The sequence below is a fragment of the Paramormyrops kingsleyae genome, chromosome 6 (assembly GCF_048594095.1).
Source record: "Paramormyrops kingsleyae isolate MSU_618 chromosome 6, PKINGS_0.4, whole genome shotgun sequence".
Taxonomy (NCBI): domain Eukaryota; kingdom Metazoa; phylum Chordata; class Actinopteri; order Osteoglossiformes; family Mormyridae; genus Paramormyrops; species Paramormyrops kingsleyae.
In genome coordinates, this window is record NC_132802.1 from 18,885,911 (window position 1) to 18,905,130 (window position 19,220).

The window sequence follows — 19,220 nt, forward strand, 5'->3', positions numbered from 1 at the left end:
GCTTCTGCACACTGCGCGCCTCAGCATACGTTGTCCCCGCTCTGTGATTTTACATGGCCTAACACTTCGTGGCTGAGTTGCTGTTGTTCCCAATTGCTTCCACTTTGTTATACCACTACTATCAGGTGACCATGGAATATTTAGTAGCAAGGAAATTTCATGAATGGACTTATTGCACAGTTGGCATCCTATCACGGTACCACACTTGAATTCACTGAACTCCTGAGAGTGACCCATTCTTTTGAAAGTGTTTGTAGAAGCAGTCTGCTTGATTTTATACACCTGTGGCCATGGAAGTGATTGGAACACCTGAATTCAATTATTTGGAGGGGTGTCCCAATACTTCCAGAGGGATTGGGGAAGCCATGCCCGGGATTGGGGAAGCCATGCCCGGGATTGGGTTTGGGTTATCTGTGTCACGAGGGTGACTTTCCTCCTCTGTCAGGACATGGCTGCTGACCGTTTAAAAATGGCCAATAATTCAGCAGAGATCATTTATTATCACGTGAGAGAGAATGAGATTATGTTATGGCAGAGGATGTATTCTGTGTAATTTCTAGGCTGAGGGACGGCAGTGGCTGGCAGGGCCACATTTATAGGGGCTTATTGAGAAGCCCTTCTGCCTCATGCTGTGTGAATGGAGCTTAGATGTTCTCCCAGTGTTGCTTGATTCTGATAGACAATACAAACCAGTACTTTGCACATTTTTCCAGGGCCTGGAAGAAGAAAATCTGTCTTTGCCTATGTGAGTTGAGTAGACTGGTGGATTTCGCTAATGACACACAGATTTCAGAGGGTTTCAAACCCATTATTTTACTACATGGCTACATGCCTGATAGGAGTGTCCTGCTTAAACAGGGCAGGCACACATATCCAGCCAGATGGATCATAGATGAGACAAAGTCTGATGGATCATATTACACACCTGAAGTATTATTTCACTCTGTACTGCTAAAAGAAGCAGAGAATGATACCATTCTTCCATATCCTGCCATTACATGCCAAGACGAATTACAAAAGGCCAGGATTAGAGTAAGTTTTATTTTATTTTATTTATTTTATGGGCAAGAAATCAACCTGTTACTTCTCAGTCTTCTGAAGTAGCTGTTGCAGTATATTGCAAAATAACCACACTAGAAAGTACCATTCATTAATGGAAGGGACTATTGCAAAACCAAAAGGCAAAGCCAAACTGACTGTACTTATATTACTATTGTTGTTAATCATTGAGCACAGTCCTTGATTTCCACTGTGGACAGAGTACCAGAAAACCAAACTTGAATAAAAGTGTGTGTACATTATGTTTATACTACATTGTGGGGACCAAATGTTATTTATGTATGTTTATGTATGTTATTTTGTTGCATGTGCAATGGAAACAAAGTGTTCAGTGGTTTATAATCATCTGCCCAGGTGAACGTGAGTCAGTACTGGGACATGGGACACCACAAACCCCAATTTTTGTTACTGATGTAACAGTCAAAAACGGTTGATGGAAAGAATTATGGTGACACTATTGACTTATTGATTTTTATTTTTTATATTAAAAGGGAGCACATCAAAAACATCAGAATAAAATCACTGACAGTACACCTATGTACAGCAAAGTTCCAAACAATAATTTCATTTTAAATTACTGAAACAAATTTGTGAATTTTAGAGAGCACACATATAATTTATGTTTCTTTATATTGATTGTTTTTTAATTAACAAATGACGGTTTACTGTAGCAATGGCCTCTTGGATAATGGCTGGCAATAGAAAATGGTGTTAGAGAAAAAGAAAGTGTTTGTTCATGTGTAAGAGCCTTAATTTGTAGTGTAAATGCTTGCAGAGATAGGAAAGGCAAGAAAATTCTTTGTGTCTGGTGTCAGTCCATCTGTGACCACACATTAGTATCAAATTTTCACACGCTGTCTGCCACAGGACAATAGATCTATTTTATGATCAAGGTGAGAAGCAAAAATGATCTTTTATATATGCATAGACAATGAATGGGCCATCTAAAGACTGAACGAAAAATATCCCAGAATGCACTAATGAATCCATAAAATGTCTCATGGAGGACACAATATGATCATCCAAGTGAATCGAGATTACACCTGCATGCTCATCTTTGAGGGCTTAACTTAATAGTGCAGACAGACTGGGAACAAGGGAGGTCTTGCTCTCAGCAACCTCAGCGGAACAATTCTATCATCGTTCCTGTTAACACTTTACACCAAAAAATCCGGGCAACAGTGTATAAATGCAAGAGTGCTTCGAGATCTACATCAATGATCAGCTAGACTGGCCGGAAAGTGCAAAGGTAGGTTGTTTTCTTGAGGAGATTAAAATGGTTTGATGTCTGCAGCAAATGTTTATTGTAGTCAGTGTTATGTTCCTCACTACTGTTTGATGGGGGTGGGGGTGGGGTGGGGGGTAATATCAAGGTGAAGGAGACTGTTAACTAAACAAGCTTTTGAGAAAGGCTAGCTCTATCACTGCACTGAGTCTGGACTTTTAAGAAACTGTTGAAGGAAGAAAGATGTCTAGATTGTACTCCTTTCTGAATAAATAATAAACTGAGCTCACAGAGTTGAGGAGAACCTTCAGCCAAATGCTTACTTCCCCAAAATACACAACTGAGCACTTCAGACATTCCTTGGCGTCTACTGCCAAATGGCTGTACAACACTTCAGGTCTCCATGTCCCTAACTCATATCAGAGGACACTAAGTCAATTTTCTTTGACTTTAAATTATTTCACCTTTCATATTTCCACCTCACTAGTACTCTGTCTTTTCATTTTATTGCTTGTTTGTTTGGGGGAAACTATTGTACTAGGAACTAGAGCTGGGTTATATGGCAAAAATATTATATCATAATTTTTCTCAGACAGGATTATGAGCCACGATCCTATCATGATTTTTTTCATGTCTGTTTATAAGACTATTCTGCAAATTACTGCGTGGTTGTAGCAGTTGATGCACTCATGTGGGTTCCCCTTGCTGTCTGACTATCAGCAAACTCTTTTGGATTTCTGGAGGTGGTGGAAAAGATTTGTTGCACTGCCATCCAACGTGCAAACCTTGCAAATATTGTAAATAACTGCTGTTTACATGGTGTGGGTTTTGGAAAATCCAAACAAGTTCCGAATTACCAGTGTCAAATCCTTTTTAGGGACCAACTCCTCCATGACAAATATGTTGCCAAATAGTGAATGTGTTGCATGTTGCGCATTGCATGTTGGGATGCAGGCTCAAAAGGGAGAGAGGAAGAAATCCAAGGCACGACCTACTGTTTACTATTACCAGTTTATTGGTGCGTCAAAATGGGGGAAAAAAAGGATTTGGCCGACAAAACTTTAGATGCAGAACTGAAACTGAGAGAATGTGCACTGTAGAACTAGTACTAATGATCTCTGCATAAAGGCAGATTGTGGAGACATTTTAATCCTTCAAGATCTAATATCGACAAATTGCACACCCTTATGGTGAACTATTTATGTTTGTGATGCTACTGGACAGTTTTATTCAGTGCCCTCCAAAATTACTGGCACCCCTTGTAAAGATTTGAAAAAAGGGTTAGAAAACAACTTTTGGTGAAGTAGTTTCATCTCACACCGAAAAAAAAGAAAATCCAACCATTCATTAAAATAAATATATTGAAAGAAAAACTAATCCTTCATCAAGAAATAATTATTTTCAACAAAAACACATGTACCACGATTATTGGCACCCCTGCATTTATTCCTTTGTACAACCTCCCTTTGCCAGTATGACAGCACTGAGTCTCCTGTAACATTTTGTAAGGTTGGAGAATACAGAGCAGGGCATCTGAGACCATTCCTCTTTACAGAATCTCTCCAGATCACCCAGGGTCTGAGACCTTCTCGTGTGCTCTCCTCTTCAGCTCAGCCCACAGATTTTCATTGGGGTTCAGGTCAGGGGACTGAGATGGCCATGGCAGAAGCTTGATTCTGCGGTCAGCTATTCATTTCTATGTTGATTTGCTTCGGATCATTGTTCTGCTGGAAGATCCAATGACAGCCGAGTTTTAGTTTCCTGGCAGAAGCAGCCAAATTTTGATTTAAAATGTGCTGGTATTTCATAGAGTCCATAGTTCCATGTACCCTGACCAGGTTTCCAGGGCCTTTGGAGTTAAAACAGCCCCTCAACATCACAGAACCTCCACCATAGTTTACAGTTGGGATGAGGTTCTTTTCATTATAGCCATCCTTCTTTTTACACCAAACCCACCTTGCATTTTTATTGCCCAAACGCTCCATTTTCATTTCATCAAACCATAGAATATGGTTCCAGTCAAAGATGTAGTGTTTCACAGACTCTAGGCGCTTACGTCTGTAGTTAACTGATAGGCAAGGCTTCTTTCTGGGAAACCTTCCAAATAATCTGTGAGCATGAAGGTGGTGTCTGATGGCTTTTTTAGAGACGTGGTGAGCCCAAGATTTTACTTTGTCTTCTAATTCACCAACACTGATCTGTAGGGATTTTTTTTGCCTCTCTTACGATCCTCCTCACTGTACATAGGGGAAAAATAAACTTGGGTCCTCTTACAGGCAGGTTTGTAACAGTTCCAGTTGATGTCCACTTTTTATTGTTGCCCTAACAGTAGAAATGGGCATTTTCGGCTGAGTAGCGATTTTTTTCATACGCATTCCCTGACTTATGAAGGTCAGCACACTTCTCCCTCATTTGGTCTATGCGTTCTCTTACCTTTCCCATGTTGATGGATGACTAAGGGAATTTGACCTCTGTGTCACCTCATGTTTGTACCCCAGTTAATCAGGAAGTAATGGATTACAGCTTGAAGGTTCCTATTCACTCCAGTCAACTCAAAGATGTACAATTTACAGGGGAAACATGCTTCAGTTACATTGTGTTCAGGTAAGTGTATTCTTGTTAAAAAATATTATTTCTTGATGAAGGATTTGATTTTCTTTGAATAAATTTATTCCAATGAAAGGTTGGATTTTTCTCAATTTATCAGTGTGGGGTTGAAGCTACTTCACTGAGGTAGATTTTTTCTAACACTTTTTACAAATCTTTACAAGGGGTGCCTATAATTGTGGAGGGCTCGCTATGTCCCTTTCAATACGGCAATCTTCTTCACTAACAGTCTATCATCAACAAACCATTCTTGGTCTGCAGCTCATCTGCTAGGCACCAGCTGGTGGTTAATGAGGCCTGAACATTGACGCTTTGAGTGTGAGGGTCCTTAGGATGGGACCCTGAACCAGAATTAGTCCAATAAAGCACCTAGCCGTGTATCTGGGTAAAACAAAAGCTAAAAAATAATACTGACCAGTAAATAAGCAGTGAATACAGCTTTTGTAACCATAAATATGTTAATAAATATTCAAGTTCAGGCTTTTTGGTTTTGTGTTTTCAGCTGTGGTTCCATTCTCTTCAATATTGGGTCATGGCTGGGTGTGGTATCCGGGTCAGACACCGATTTCCTCTGGCTGGTGTGACCCACACTCTCCGAAACCATTTTCTGTCCAGACCCAGGGGGTATTACTGTACCATATGTCCCACTTGCTCCTGTTGACCTTCATTTGGACTGTCTGCTGTACCCTTCCACTGAGCAAGAGACTGCAAAACAATCACTACCGATTTCTGTGCCTAAATATAGTATTTCACTGAAATTTATCGTGCGGAACCTTGAATGCTGTAGTTATCACCACTCTTTTACATTTAAACATAATTGCGAAGCCATTACAGTATTTCCCAATTCCCATGCAATCTTACTTTCACATGATTTTGTGCATGGTCAAAATGCAAAATTTTCATCCCTTTCATCTATGAAAAAAACTTCAATTTGAAGGAAGGTTCAAGACACTGATACTCAAAAAACCAAGTCATCAAAAGCACATTTTTAAAATCTGAGTTAGCCATTATTCTACTCTGAACTACTAAAACAATTCCTCCTGCCCTCTGTTTGGTCTCCAGGATCTTTTGCCATAGCGAATGCAGATCTGTGTCCTGATGTGGGAATTTCCCTTCCTCCAAGACCCCTCCCAGCTCGTGTTATCTGAGAGTCTTGATCAAGCTGTATGTTCTCCTCTAACTGTTGTCTAAAAACATGAGATCGCCCGCAGAAACATAATGAGAACCAGATGTGAAGAATAAGGAGGGGAGGGGAGCAAGAAAGATTCTGATGTGTTATTTATGAGGGTTTTGATTCAGCCTAGAATCCGTCCTTAAAGACAAAGAGTGTTATAACATTTCTAGGGTTCCTCCCAGAACCTCCCAAGCCAGTGGGAGAACCATCCAAAACCAGCTATCCAAAGCACCTTTGTGTAGCACTGCTGACTCTATCAATGTAAGGCATTAACGGGGAAACTGAAACCCTTCTCAACTTGCCCGTGAAATATATGTGTTGGTGATTATGGTGTCCTTAATTAAACAATACAGACATGTAGTGAAATGAAAACCAGCAGAACTAGAATTCCTTTATTGTTCTTTATAGCTTAAATTGATTGCGTGTTTTTAAAGGTCCTTTATTTATGAGCACAACAACTTAAAAAAAAAAAAGCAGAATACAAAAATGTTCAACCACATCTAAATGTACTAATTCCTTACATGACTAATGGATCCAACCTCTGGTGGCACTTTCAATCAACAGCTGTCTTAGTCTGTATTCAGTCGTGTCCCATGTCTACATCTTAAATATGACTCATCGTATTGATCTGGATCAGTACTTCATTTTACTTCACCTCTATGTCACCCTACACACCCCCCCCCCTCCCAAGCCATCCATTTTCTGCACAGCCCAGGTTTGTTGAGCACTGGATTACTATTTTAATCCTGGTTATTTGGTAGAAAATTAAATGCAACCATGTATAGAACCAAAACACAAAACAAATGAGCAGAAAGAGTTACCCAAGGAGGCCGGGAGAAGGGGAACTCCGGAGCAACCAGAAGGAGGAGCCTGCAGCTCCGCCCACATCTGCCACAGACCGCTATCAGCATCAGCTCCCCCCCCCCCTGCTGTCTGACAGGCATTTTCCAGACGCCAGAATATGGCCAATGAAGCTGCCATCCTCTGCATATATACAGTGTGTCTCAGGACCATGACTGGCCTGTTAAAGTGAGGCGGCGCAGTCAGCTTTAGCAGAACCAGACATGGTTCAGCAATGAGTGCTGACAGCTTGGGGCTGCTGAGAGTCTCTCCGTGCCTGACTGGGAAGAAGGATCTGTGACATTTGGGACACCATCCCTCTCCTGGCTTGGTGGAAACAAAGTGGTTTAGGTCTCATTAAGCTTAGCCAGCTCTCACAGCTTCACAAAGCCTGTGCTCCACGTGATCCAGCGGAGCAAACATCTGGACTGAATTATTAACTATTACTACATGAGCTTCATCGCCTCCTTCCCATCACTAATCTTCTGCCACAGTGGTGAATGTCAGTCACAGAGATACGTCTCAACTTCACGTCTTTACCCTTCCAAAAACCTTAAGAGGACATTTGCCTTCAAGAATCACAGTGCATCCCTTGGATTTATATCTGTCATCGCTTAAGAGGCCGCAAAGAACTTATATGTATATACGGAATAGTTGAAACACCATCTCAATATAAAATTGGATTTTTTTATGTAGAAGAAACAGAAATTTAGACACAAGGAATAAATTACTCTAATTTTCTCTTTACTTGGCATAATAAATGAAAAAACATGCCAAGAGCCACCCAACACTAGGGGGATGAAGGGGAATAAAGTCCACAAAAAAGAGTTTTCATAACAGTAACTAAATGAAAATTGTGGCCTATTCTGTCACAGAAACACTGAATCCAGAGAGTTTTACATAACTGCTATTGGAAAGGTGCCAGTTACGCAATGCTGATACAAAGACCTACATCATAACCGACAGTGATTAAAAATGCAGTTTTCAATTGAATTTATGGTTGGATGGCATATGTTTCATATTTCTCACCAATGCAGTATTTGTTTTTCTGTTACAAAGTGACAGTTATGTCACACTCAGACTTAGAGGCTGCGCTTCAGTGCGTTCTTATTATCCAATGTCCAGATTTCAAAAACCCAGGGTTTTTAAGATATTTGCCGTTTATGTCTGTCTTCTAACCTGATTGGCAACTCCTCTGGAGTAGTAAACTTAGTGGAAACTAGAAGTTCTGAAAACCTGTAAGCTAATTAAAGATAGAGCGCTTAGCGGGAACACTCACGTGTTTACGATATATATTCAGCAATTATGTACTTGCCTTATATGTTAATATTACACAAAATATTCTTAAGTACACAGATTTAACAAATCACTATATTAGTTACTGACATGTTTATGACATCTGTGCACACACTGAATAAAAATGTGCATCAGAACAATCTGGAATTCAAATTTAAAATACTTTACCAAAGACTAGTATTATTTCATATAGAAGAACATTTGATTTACTGAAATGTAACTTCACTCACACTTGTTCTTTAGCACTTTGGTATTTATTTTGGACATGGCTGTTCCTGGTTGGAGAAAAGTACCTCAATCAGTACTTGATTCGCTTCCCAGGATAAAATTGGAAATTGGAGGTTTCAATAACAAAACAAGTCTTTTAACGTCAACTTCAGTGCATTTTGTCCAAGCATCGCCTTCGCCCATGTTCCTGCCCACAGTATTGTGCCTGAACCAACCAGTATGAAACAGAGAGAAAATCTCATCCAGTAGTAGACAAGGGATTTTTAATTGCCACGTTGTGTTTGATCCAGTAAAGACAGAGAAGGGAGACCGCACCCACACGTGAGAAACAGACAGCGCTTTCTCTGATTTTCAGTGAGATAACCACGCTGCGGCTTCTCTAGGGCATAAATAGTCAGATGAGAGGTTAATTACATGCATGCGGCTGCACTGTTATTTTAATGACATTTTAACGAAACTTCAAAAACACAAAATGGGTTTTCGATAAATTTTATAATGTATAATGCTTATTCTTTATATATTTGATTATTAGAATAACATGTATTGTATTAGTTTTATATGTATTTTTTTCTGTGAAAACATTTACATTTGCATAAAACGGACAGATGTTTTCTACTGCTAGCGCGTGGTAAAAGTTTGGAAAGGCATCGTTGTGAAATAATGCTTTAAAGCGTGGATCTGTAAGCTGCCACTGATGCCTATGACCACAGTGCCCTCTAGGTTTGCTTGCTAACATCATTAGCAAGACTAATTTTTGAAATGTTACTCAGATAAGGTATTGGCAATTTTTTTAAATGGAATAATACAAATTTTCACCCAAAAGTGCTTCTATGACTATTTTTGTCTCCACATAGATTTATTAGTCCGGTTAATTTATTTTCTCAGTCTTAGCTTGTTTTGACACTCAGAATACAAAGATAATGAAATGCATAACGTCACACAATTTTCCTTTTATTTTATAAGACGAGCCACAAGAGGGAGCTGTAGCCTCACTATACAGACAGGTCATCATAGATAAACGTGCCTTTTGCGTCAACCGTTCTTTTCAACAATGACATCACATCATATGTATAATTTACTCCTTATTTGGTGGGCTATAATATTTATCACATGCCTTCACACATACTGCAGGTGAAGTTGGTTTCATGCTGTACTTGTTTGGAAATCTAGAAGAAATCCCTGGTCTTTCAGTTAAACGCAGTACAATATTCAGTCTATACATAACATGACCTACATAAAATCTGTCTTATACCTTGAGGCAGTGATGTGAAATCAGAGATGTTAGTCACCATTGCCATGGCATGATAACAATTCAATTGAATTTCAATTCCAATTCAATTTATTATTTTATTTTAAATAGCACATTTCACAACACAATTGCCCCAAGAGTGTCAGGCAATTTATTATTAGTTAATTTATACTAAATGGTTCGTGATACAGGGAAAAGGATAAGATGGAAATGGTCCATGGCTTCAAGTTTTCTGCAAAACCATCTCAGTCGGCCTGAACATGCTCATCTAGGCATGAAATGGGAGCCAGATATAGAAAAAAATATGAAGCATCTTACTTCAAAGGAGAGGTGTGCATTTGTTATGCAAGAACTGAGCCTGTCTGTCTTCCAGCTATCCGTGATCCAGCCCCTTTGCTCTCGGAATAAAACCAAGTTCACTGAAAAAAACTGGTTAAAAATATATTTTTTTTTTTTTACAAGAACAGTATTTAAAATTGTCCTTAAAGAGGATTCTCTGAGGGTATTTTGAGTATTACTGAAGCGTCTCTCATGCATTCTGTTCAGCCTACAAAAGCCATGCAGCTGTAGGTCTCCATGGAAGCTTATAACATCCATGGAGAATTACCTCCTAATAAGGCTTCTTCAAGGTCATGCTAAAATGCCCGACATCCTTCCTAATAATGGACCCTCCTCCCCACTTCTCACTGCCACCAGCCACCCCACAGACTTGTTCCACCAAGGTTCCACATCATGAAAACCCAAGACTTGCCCATAGTTATCAGGCTCATAGATGCCGGGAGCCTTGAAGGACATTGTGGCATTCCCTTAAATCAGGTCCGATGTGTGGCTCTAAACCAGCCCTAAAGAGCAATGCGTTGACTGGTATTTCATCTGCAATCAGGAGAAGGCCACTGGAAATGTGAACTTGGGGAAGGTTATAACATGACTTGACTTCTTAGAGATTAGCCACATGCCTTTTGTGATGGAGTCTGCCACAGGGAAATGGAGAATGTCACACACATGAAGAATCCGGCCTTTGTTCTGTCCCCTGTTGTAGCTGTTCTTATTCACGAATAAACCCTGAGAAGATAATGGAAGTGAACAGCAGGCACACAGACAGCAGCCCAGGGTGGAACTCTGGGGCAGAGTTGAATCACACTGGCCAGATCCGGTAACCTGGTTAGAGTTTCAGTCACAGCTGCCTGCAAATCTTTCACATTCATCTTTACAGAAACTCGACATGTGCAAAGAATCTTTTTATACCGGAAGCCCAACAACAGTATTATCGGAAGCGGAGTGAATGGAATTCAATGCACCCATGAGGAATTCAGGAAGGGGGGTAGGGGTGGTTCCAGGGGCCAACTTGATAAGTGACCTCCCCCCCCACAGACATGTTTGCAGTGCGTCTGCTGTGTCATCCTGCTGTCCAAGCCAACATCAAGGTCATTCTGACCCTTGATGCACTAACACGGGCTCTGTCCACTCACCCCAACATCAAGCACGGTGGCTCTCAATTCCGAAATCAGAACACTTTCATTTGTGAGCTGAACAATGTTTTATAATGGTACCATTCTAATTAAACACTGAATATATACGAATATACTTTAAGGAGTATTACATGCAGTAGCAGTAGGGCTATTTTCTTATCACCTACGTATTCAAATCTCCTTACATCCAGTTTCTTTTTTCTCTGGACCACTCCCCCTTTTCTCATAACCACGCCCCTTTCCTCTGGACCACTCCCTTTTCTCCTAACCACTCCCCTTTTCTCATGACTACTCCCCCTTTTCTCCTAACCACGCCCTTTTCTCATGACCAATCCCCTTTTCTCATGACTACTCCCCTTTTTCTCCTAACCATGCCCATTTTCTCATGACCACTCCCCTTTTTCTTTTTGGGTTCATTACTTGTTCATTAGCATTTCTTTCAAACATTTGTGCTAAAACCCCCTCTCCAAGAACCTCAATGAAATGTGCCATAACGCACAATAATTAGGTTTCGCATAGACAGGCACATGCACTAAATTAGGGATTCCCAAGCCAGTCTAGATCACACAAAATTTTCAAGGTCTGCGGGAGAGCCGGCAGATCGATTGCCAATTCCATAATTTTAACGTTTTGCTTTTTTTTCATATCAAACAGAACGTGTGAACATGAGACCTCATAAAAGAACCGAAAACATACAGTTCTTTTCTGGAAATCTACATACAGAGCTCATATGCTATTCCTCCTGAAAACTACGACCAAACCCAGGGCCACAGTTTTCCAACAGAGCCAGAAACATAAAGACTGTCTTGAGTGACCATGAGTTTGAATGGGATGGATACTGACCTTGCCAGTAACAGCAGAGGTAGGTGGGAAAGGTGAGCCAGAGTTGGAAGAGATGGGAGAGAAAGTCGACATTTATGTTAAAAATGTCACAGTCTGTGCAGAACATTATTTGGGTTCATTTGTCTGTTACAACTAAACAGTGACTCCTGACAAGACAAACCATGAAAGTGAGTGAGTCACAGGGATTTATAATGTCTGTATAGAGCAGCAGTGTCTGCAAGACTGTGGGACAGTGTTTAAAACGTTATCATTCATAAATAGTTAACTACTTCCAGTTTTTAAAATATGGATGGGTTAATGTTTGTAATTGTGAAATTAAGCCATTCAGTGATTTAGCTATAGACTGTAGGATATACAACACTAGTGCAGATTCCAGTTGGGTGACAGTGTGCAGCTGAGTGGGTTAGCCCTCAAATCCTGTGCTCAGTTGAGTGGGTTAGGTCTCGAATCCTGTGCTCAGCTGAGTGGGTTAGCCCTCGAATCCTGTGCTCAGCTGAATGGGTTAGGTCTCGAATCCTGTGCTCAGCTGAATGGGTTAGGTCTCGAATCCTGTGCTCAGCTGAGTGGGTTAGGCCTCGAGTCCTGTGCTCAGCTAAGTGGGTTAGCCCTCGAATCCTGTGCTCAGTTGAGTGGGTTAGGCCTCGAATCCTGTGCTCAGTTGAGTGGGTTAGCCCTCGAATCCTGTGCTTAGCAGAATAGCCACATCTCCACTGGGCCCTCAAGCAAAGTTCTTACATCCTCAAAATGCTGAAAGGATGCTGAATAAAGACCCTTCGCTCTGACCAAAAGCTTTGCCCTCATCTCTATATGTGTGTTTGTCACAAAAATAGCATATTCCAATGTATATGTTCTCATACATGTACATATGCCAAAGCTTCATTTAATCCATTCATAGTTATAATTCACTGTAAAAGCTTTAAATAAGAATTATATTAGATAGAAGAAGTGTGGTTGCTGACGGCTTTATTGACACAGGAAAAGTTTTTTTTTTCAGTTATTAGGTCTGTGAGGGAAATGAGTTTAGATAATTAGTCCATTTGAGTGATGTCACAGACAGGCAAGATGACCTGTCTACAGCCCCAGGTGGCCGTAGGCTGATGTGTTCCCTGAAAATAAGTTGCTACTTCACACAGTTGACCCTGACAGACCCAGATGGTTTAACAGTCATGTGCCTTTTCTATGGCTGCTTTAGGCCCACAGAAAGAAACACTCTTGTTTATTGTAGCAAATTGTGCAGCTTGTTTATAATCTCCCAAAAGAGACTATGACTCACATAAGTTTTGCCAAAAATATTAAATTTACTTTAAAAATAACAGCTAATTCAGTGTTAAAATAACAGTGAAGAATATAATACCTATGAAAATTCTTTATGAAATAAATGCAATCTGCAAAATGCAATACATTTCATAATATAGAATGGAAATAATGCAATTGAACAGAAATGTCTTGCAATTTGCACTTATAATTCCCACCAACTTCAGCGCTACTGACCACCCATGTTTTTATGTCTTTAAAACCATCTGGACTGAAATACTAAGTACTTTTTGATGTGTTTCAAAGTGTTTAAACATAAACTGATTGTAAAAGAAAATGCACTAATTGCATTTTTACAATAGCAGTTTTTCTTTTTTAAAGATATATTGTCCTGTGCTTACCATAAACCATCCACAATATACGTCACCACAGCATTGCACATGCGACTTTTTCCAAAACTCCAAGCTGAAATTACAGGTATAAAATGATGAAAAGTGATGAGTTTAGTTCATAAGGATTCACTCACTTTAATCCATCTTTTTTCTTTTCCATTGAAATACCAGTGGGCTGGTAATTTCTGTTACACACAGACTCTAGCCAAGGCAAACTATCCAATGCCTGCACCTCCAGCCACCTGAATACTGCCAGAATGAAGCATGCAGCAGTTCAGATGGTTCAGTACATTGACCTACTTTGATGGTTTTGCTCCTGTCTTCCTGTGGGCTTGCATACACAATGACACAAGGCAGCGGCAGAATGTGAATCAGATCTAAACCAAAACATTAAAAACTGAATTCCAAACCATCCAGCAATTAATTCATTATTCTATAGCAGGGGTGGGGAAGCTGTTACATGGGGACCACTGTGGGTGTGGGTTTTTGGGATGACCTCTCTATCAGCCAATATCAAAGCAGAGGTTCTCAGCTCCAGTCCTGGGGACCCACTGTGATTGGCTGACTGAGAGGTCATCCCAAAGACCTGCACCGGCTCTCCATGGATCAGGTTTCCCACCCTGGTTGTATAGGATCACACGAAAGCCTGGAGCCTATCCCAGGTAGTATAGGGTAGGAGGCAGGGGTGCACCCAGGTCTGGATACCAGGCAGACTGTACTTTGCAGACAACAATTAACCTAGATTTGTGTCCTTACAATACAAAAGGAAAGCAGAACACCTGGCAACCCCATCCCCCCCCAACCAACCATGAGGCAGAGGCAGGATTCAAACCAATATGAGGCAGCTGTGCTACACACTAAGCCAACATGTTACTCTCTGCTATAAATGGTGCATCATTAAAAAGATCACTGTGTAAATCCCCCTAGTTCTTAGCTGCAGAGGGCTGGATTATGAAAGTACCCTAAAGAGATCAGAGACGGTAGAAAGAGCTAGATCCTCCCTCATAATATATGCTCTGAATCTCATACTCCCACCAGAAGTCATGCACTCAGGCATGTGTGTTGCAGTCATTATATAATCCCCAACTCTACGCCCTGCCTTTAGAGAAACCCAAAAAATAGCTTACCCAATTTTCCTTTAAAAAATGTTCAATGTATTTAAGAAGTATAAGTAGTCATTATAAAAATTATGAGGCTTCAGCTGAGGATGGTATTATAGTTGTAATGTCTAAATAAATGACATGTACAGCTTCATTATGTAATGAATGTTTGAAGTAGAATATGATCCTGTTATCCAAATGAAAGAGACGAGCATCGGTTGCTTAAAGTGCATTTCCAATTACAATTAGGTTAATCATTAAAACCTAAAAACAAAGCCTAGTTAAATAAAATACTATCTTTGATGTTTGGTGTATTTTTAGAGATGTGTGTCAGATAATGAGGATCAGCAAGACCTGATTAATGCAAATGTAACACTGGAGTGGCAAGGCACAATGCAGTGATCTGCAGTTGTCATTTTGTCAATTATATAGAATTTTTGGGTAAAATCATACCTTAAGTTATACACTGTATTAACTACTCATCAATGACATATTTAGTCATTCATTTATATTCTGTGTAACTGTAAAGTTTTTGTCAGCATTTATTAAAAAAAAAAATACATCCTTGTTGATGACAAAGAACGGGATGGTTAGATAGTGTTAGCTAGCCAAGATAAACCCAGTTTTCCTTATAAGGGACTGCTCCACAAAACAGCTTTAGACAGTTAGCCAGATAACTTTAGAAGTTTCTACAGAATTTGCTGTAAGAAAACCCATACATTAATGTACATGGTCCACTGGTCCTTTGGGAAGTAGGGTGGATCCCCGTCGAGGCCAACTGCCTTTAATTTAAGCTAATAATCAGTTATTTTGCAGTTTCCCTGAATAAAATCAGCCATATTGCAGTATGTGTTGCCACTCAGCTCATCTGACGGGGCGTGTTCTGGGGGAAGGCCCGCCCACAGGGCGTGTTCTGGGGGAAGACCCGCCCACAGGGCGTGTTCTGGGGGAAGGCTCACCCACAGGGCGTGTTCTGTGGGGAAGGCTCGCCCACAGGGCGTGTTCTTGGGGAAGGCCCGCCCACAGGGCATATCACTGAGTTGCGTCAAATTAATGCAGTGGTGTAAATCTGACAGTGTATGATCTGACTGCTTGATTTGTACCAAAGAAAAAAGTGAAGAGCTATTGTCAGGGATTGAAAAAGCACATGTTGGAATAGGCAGATAGCTTGTAGGGCAAAACATGGGCATAGACTCAACCTGGCTCTTATAATCTCACTTCAAATGATTCTTGGGTATTCCTAAGCCCTTCAGTCAGAGGAAACAAACATGTTGGTGATGAAACACAACAATATTTATAATGGCTGGAGGACGGTGCAAGAAAGCCTGAACACCATGGCTCTGAAAAACATACCCCACTTACATAATCACTGTTCATCTTTGTTTAGACAGGCCGAAGAACTGCATAGAAAGGTAATATTGTTTAAACAACAAAATCACAAAGTAGATGTAGAGTGACACAATGATTTGTAAAGAGAAATGACTGAAGTAAAGTGTTGTTTAACATGCAAACATGGAAGTGGTGTTATTGTGGCCAATAAGGGAAGCCAGTGCTGTGGTCTATGAAAATCCCAGTGCCCCAGTGCAGTGACGGGGACACTGTGCTCTAAAAATGGCATCGCCCTTCAGATGAGACGTAAAACTGAGGTTCTGACTCTGATATCCCGGCTAAAATTGCTCACTGTGGCCCTGTGAAATCTAACCTCTTAATCATCCCCTATATCTCACTGGTGAATTCCCTCTTCACTGGTGAATTCCCTCCTGCCCCTTCACCACCTTAGCTACTGTGTGGTGAGCGTACTGGTGCAGAATGGCTGCCGTCACACCATCCAGGTGGGTGCTGCACTGTGGTGGTGGTTCAAGTGGCTCCCTATTGGCGGTTCGGGTGACTGGAAAAGCGCTATATAAACGTAACCTTCATTCATTCACGATAAGAGGGACAGTAAGGATAACCATATAGCTTATCAGCATTAGGTTTGCAAAATAGATGAACTTTCAGCTCAAAATGGAAGGCAGGCTGGCACAGTAGTAGTTATTTACCATTCTTACCGAGTCCCTGAGCCATTACAGCTGAGAGAGCATGCTCGTATTTCAGGAAAGAACAACAAGCTTTTTCAGAAAGTATCAAATAAATGTGATGATACTGAATCTTTGCCTGCAAAACTTTGGAAAAACAAGCAAATAAATAAGAACTGTGATGAGTAAAATGCGAAATTCCCTGATTCAGTTCTACCCTAGATTGACAGCTATCCATCCACCTTTCGAATGTTTATCCTGGTCAGGAGCAGCGGGCATGGAGCCTATCACAAACAGGAGCAGAGGGCATGGAGCCTATCACAAACAGGAGCAGAGGGCATGGAGCCTATCACAAACAGGAGCAGAGGGCATGGAGCCTATCACAAAAAGGGGCAGAGGGCATGGAGCCTATCACAAACAGGAGCAGAGGGCATGGAGCCTATCACAAACAGGAGCAGAGGGCATGGAGCCTATCACAAACAGCATAGGGTGTGAGGCTGGGGTACTGTGGGCAGGATGGCACTGCATTACAGGGCACATACATGCATGCAATATCATACTCTATAAGCAATAGGTTTCCTATGCAACACAGAGAGAACATGCAAACTCCACACACACACAGCAAAAGCAGGGTTCAAATCCCAAATCCTCGACATGTGCAGCCAGAGCTCCTCAGCCAGTTTGCCGCCTTTGACAGCTATCGCTCTCTCCCAAATAAGCTGATGTTGCCATGGCACCCATCTTTGAGCTGAAGAGCTAAATCGGAGCAATCACATTTCACATCACTTGAGCTTTGAGCGTGATCTTGATGCTGACTTTGGTTCGATAAAATTGGCCTGGTGCACAGTGAGGGGTAAGTGTAGTTGACAATGCAGAATTACTCTTTGACGGAACAGACTGTTCCAACCTACTGGAAATTCACAGCACCTTCAAAACTACCCTGTTCCCCTGACATGTGTCTCTGTAGAGAGACAGAAAAGATGTTAAACTTAATAGTCTAACTAAGCAGTTCCTTCTATTACAGGCATGATTTTTAAAGACAAAATTTCTTTCACACCTAAAAGTGACTCACTGGGTAGAATTTTTAAGGAGCTGAGTAATGTATGAGCCCAGACACACAAGAATTACACGTAAATCTTGCACACATAAAGAAACACTTAAGTCTTGTACATTATTATAATATTATTCCAGCAATACTAAAGGAATTACTGGGAGCACAGCAGCTGGGTCATTGGGATAAAATGATGAATGACAGTTACGAAAGGGAATTTGTTCATTTTGATTGTACAGTGCTTGCAATTAGCAATCCATTGGTTAATTTTTGTAGTGATCATGTAAATATTATTTAATAACCTGCACACTTCTTACAGTATATACCACCGAACAGTCACTACTAAAATCACTAATCACTGCAACAGAGATGAGGTGGATATTTTAGTCGGTGTCATTTTAGGTACAAAATTGTAACAGAAATGGAAATCCGTTTAAGAAATAACGAGCACTAAGGGGTTTCTAACTGCGGCTGACGCAAAACAAAGAGACAGTGGAACTAACAGGAAAGAGAACATGGGTCTTTTTTTTGTTAAATGTTCACCTTTAGCTACGCTAACAGAGTCTGGGTGTTTCAACCACCTCAAATCTTATCAGCAAGCAGCACAAGCTGGTGGCTTTGGGATTTCATGGCTGCTGTCGCATGATGTTCTGATTTTGCTTGGGTTTCAGCACCCCCCCCCCCCCCAAAAAAATGTAGAAGACATGAAGACATTGTTATGGAAAGGTGAGGACGTACAGTCCCTGCTACACTCAGCCCATGGGCAGCAGGCTTGAACAGGGACAGGCCCAGCGAGAGGCTGACCCACAATCCACTTACTGCATGGCTATAAAAACGAGTTAATGCATGAACTGGATGCTTTTATCACTGCTTTACTCTAATTTCCTACCGATAAAATGCCCGCTAATGCATTTAATTAGTGTCCAGTATTTAACACAAGACTGTATTATGAGATTAAGTATTAAAAATTTGTGTATATAATCCTTTTATACTCGCACACAATTTTGGAGGTATTTATTCGTAAGAGTTTTTGTTTTAGTAATCCTTACATAGTAATCCATCACGACATATGCACACCTTTAATGAAAACTATGATCATTCATGAACCGTCATAATTAAAAACAGCAAGTGTTCAGTCTGGCATGAGCTTGATTGTTTGGTTTTCTAACACAGAAACAGCGCAGGGAGGTTTGGGTGGATTTACCGTCGTTGCCAGGGTTTGAAAAATAGTGACGTCGAGGAGCCGGGGAGCAGAGTCTCGCCAATCACATTATTGATACCCTCCGCTTCATAAGATGTTTCTTTTTTAATTAATTAGTTATGTGAAATGTTAGTTAGCCTATTTTTTTATTCAAGTGAATATTTAGATTAAAATGTAATTTTTAGCTCTTAAAAAAAGTAATGAGGGCCAGACCTCG

At 40.7% G+C, this 19,220-nt stretch overlaps 1 long non-coding RNA gene across 1 annotated transcript in view; it reads left to right on the forward strand.

Annotated features, from left to right (window-relative positions):
- Nucleotides 1–2,169: 2,169 nt before the first annotated feature.
- Nucleotides 2,170–19,220, forward strand: part of LOC140591892 (uncharacterized) — a 54,159-nt gene continuing 37,108 nt past the window's right edge. Inside the window, exon 1 of the long non-coding RNA XR_011992207.1 lies at nt 2,170–2,308. This is a non-coding gene — a long non-coding RNA (uncharacterized lncRNA). The remainder of the gene's footprint in view (nt 2,309–19,220) is intronic.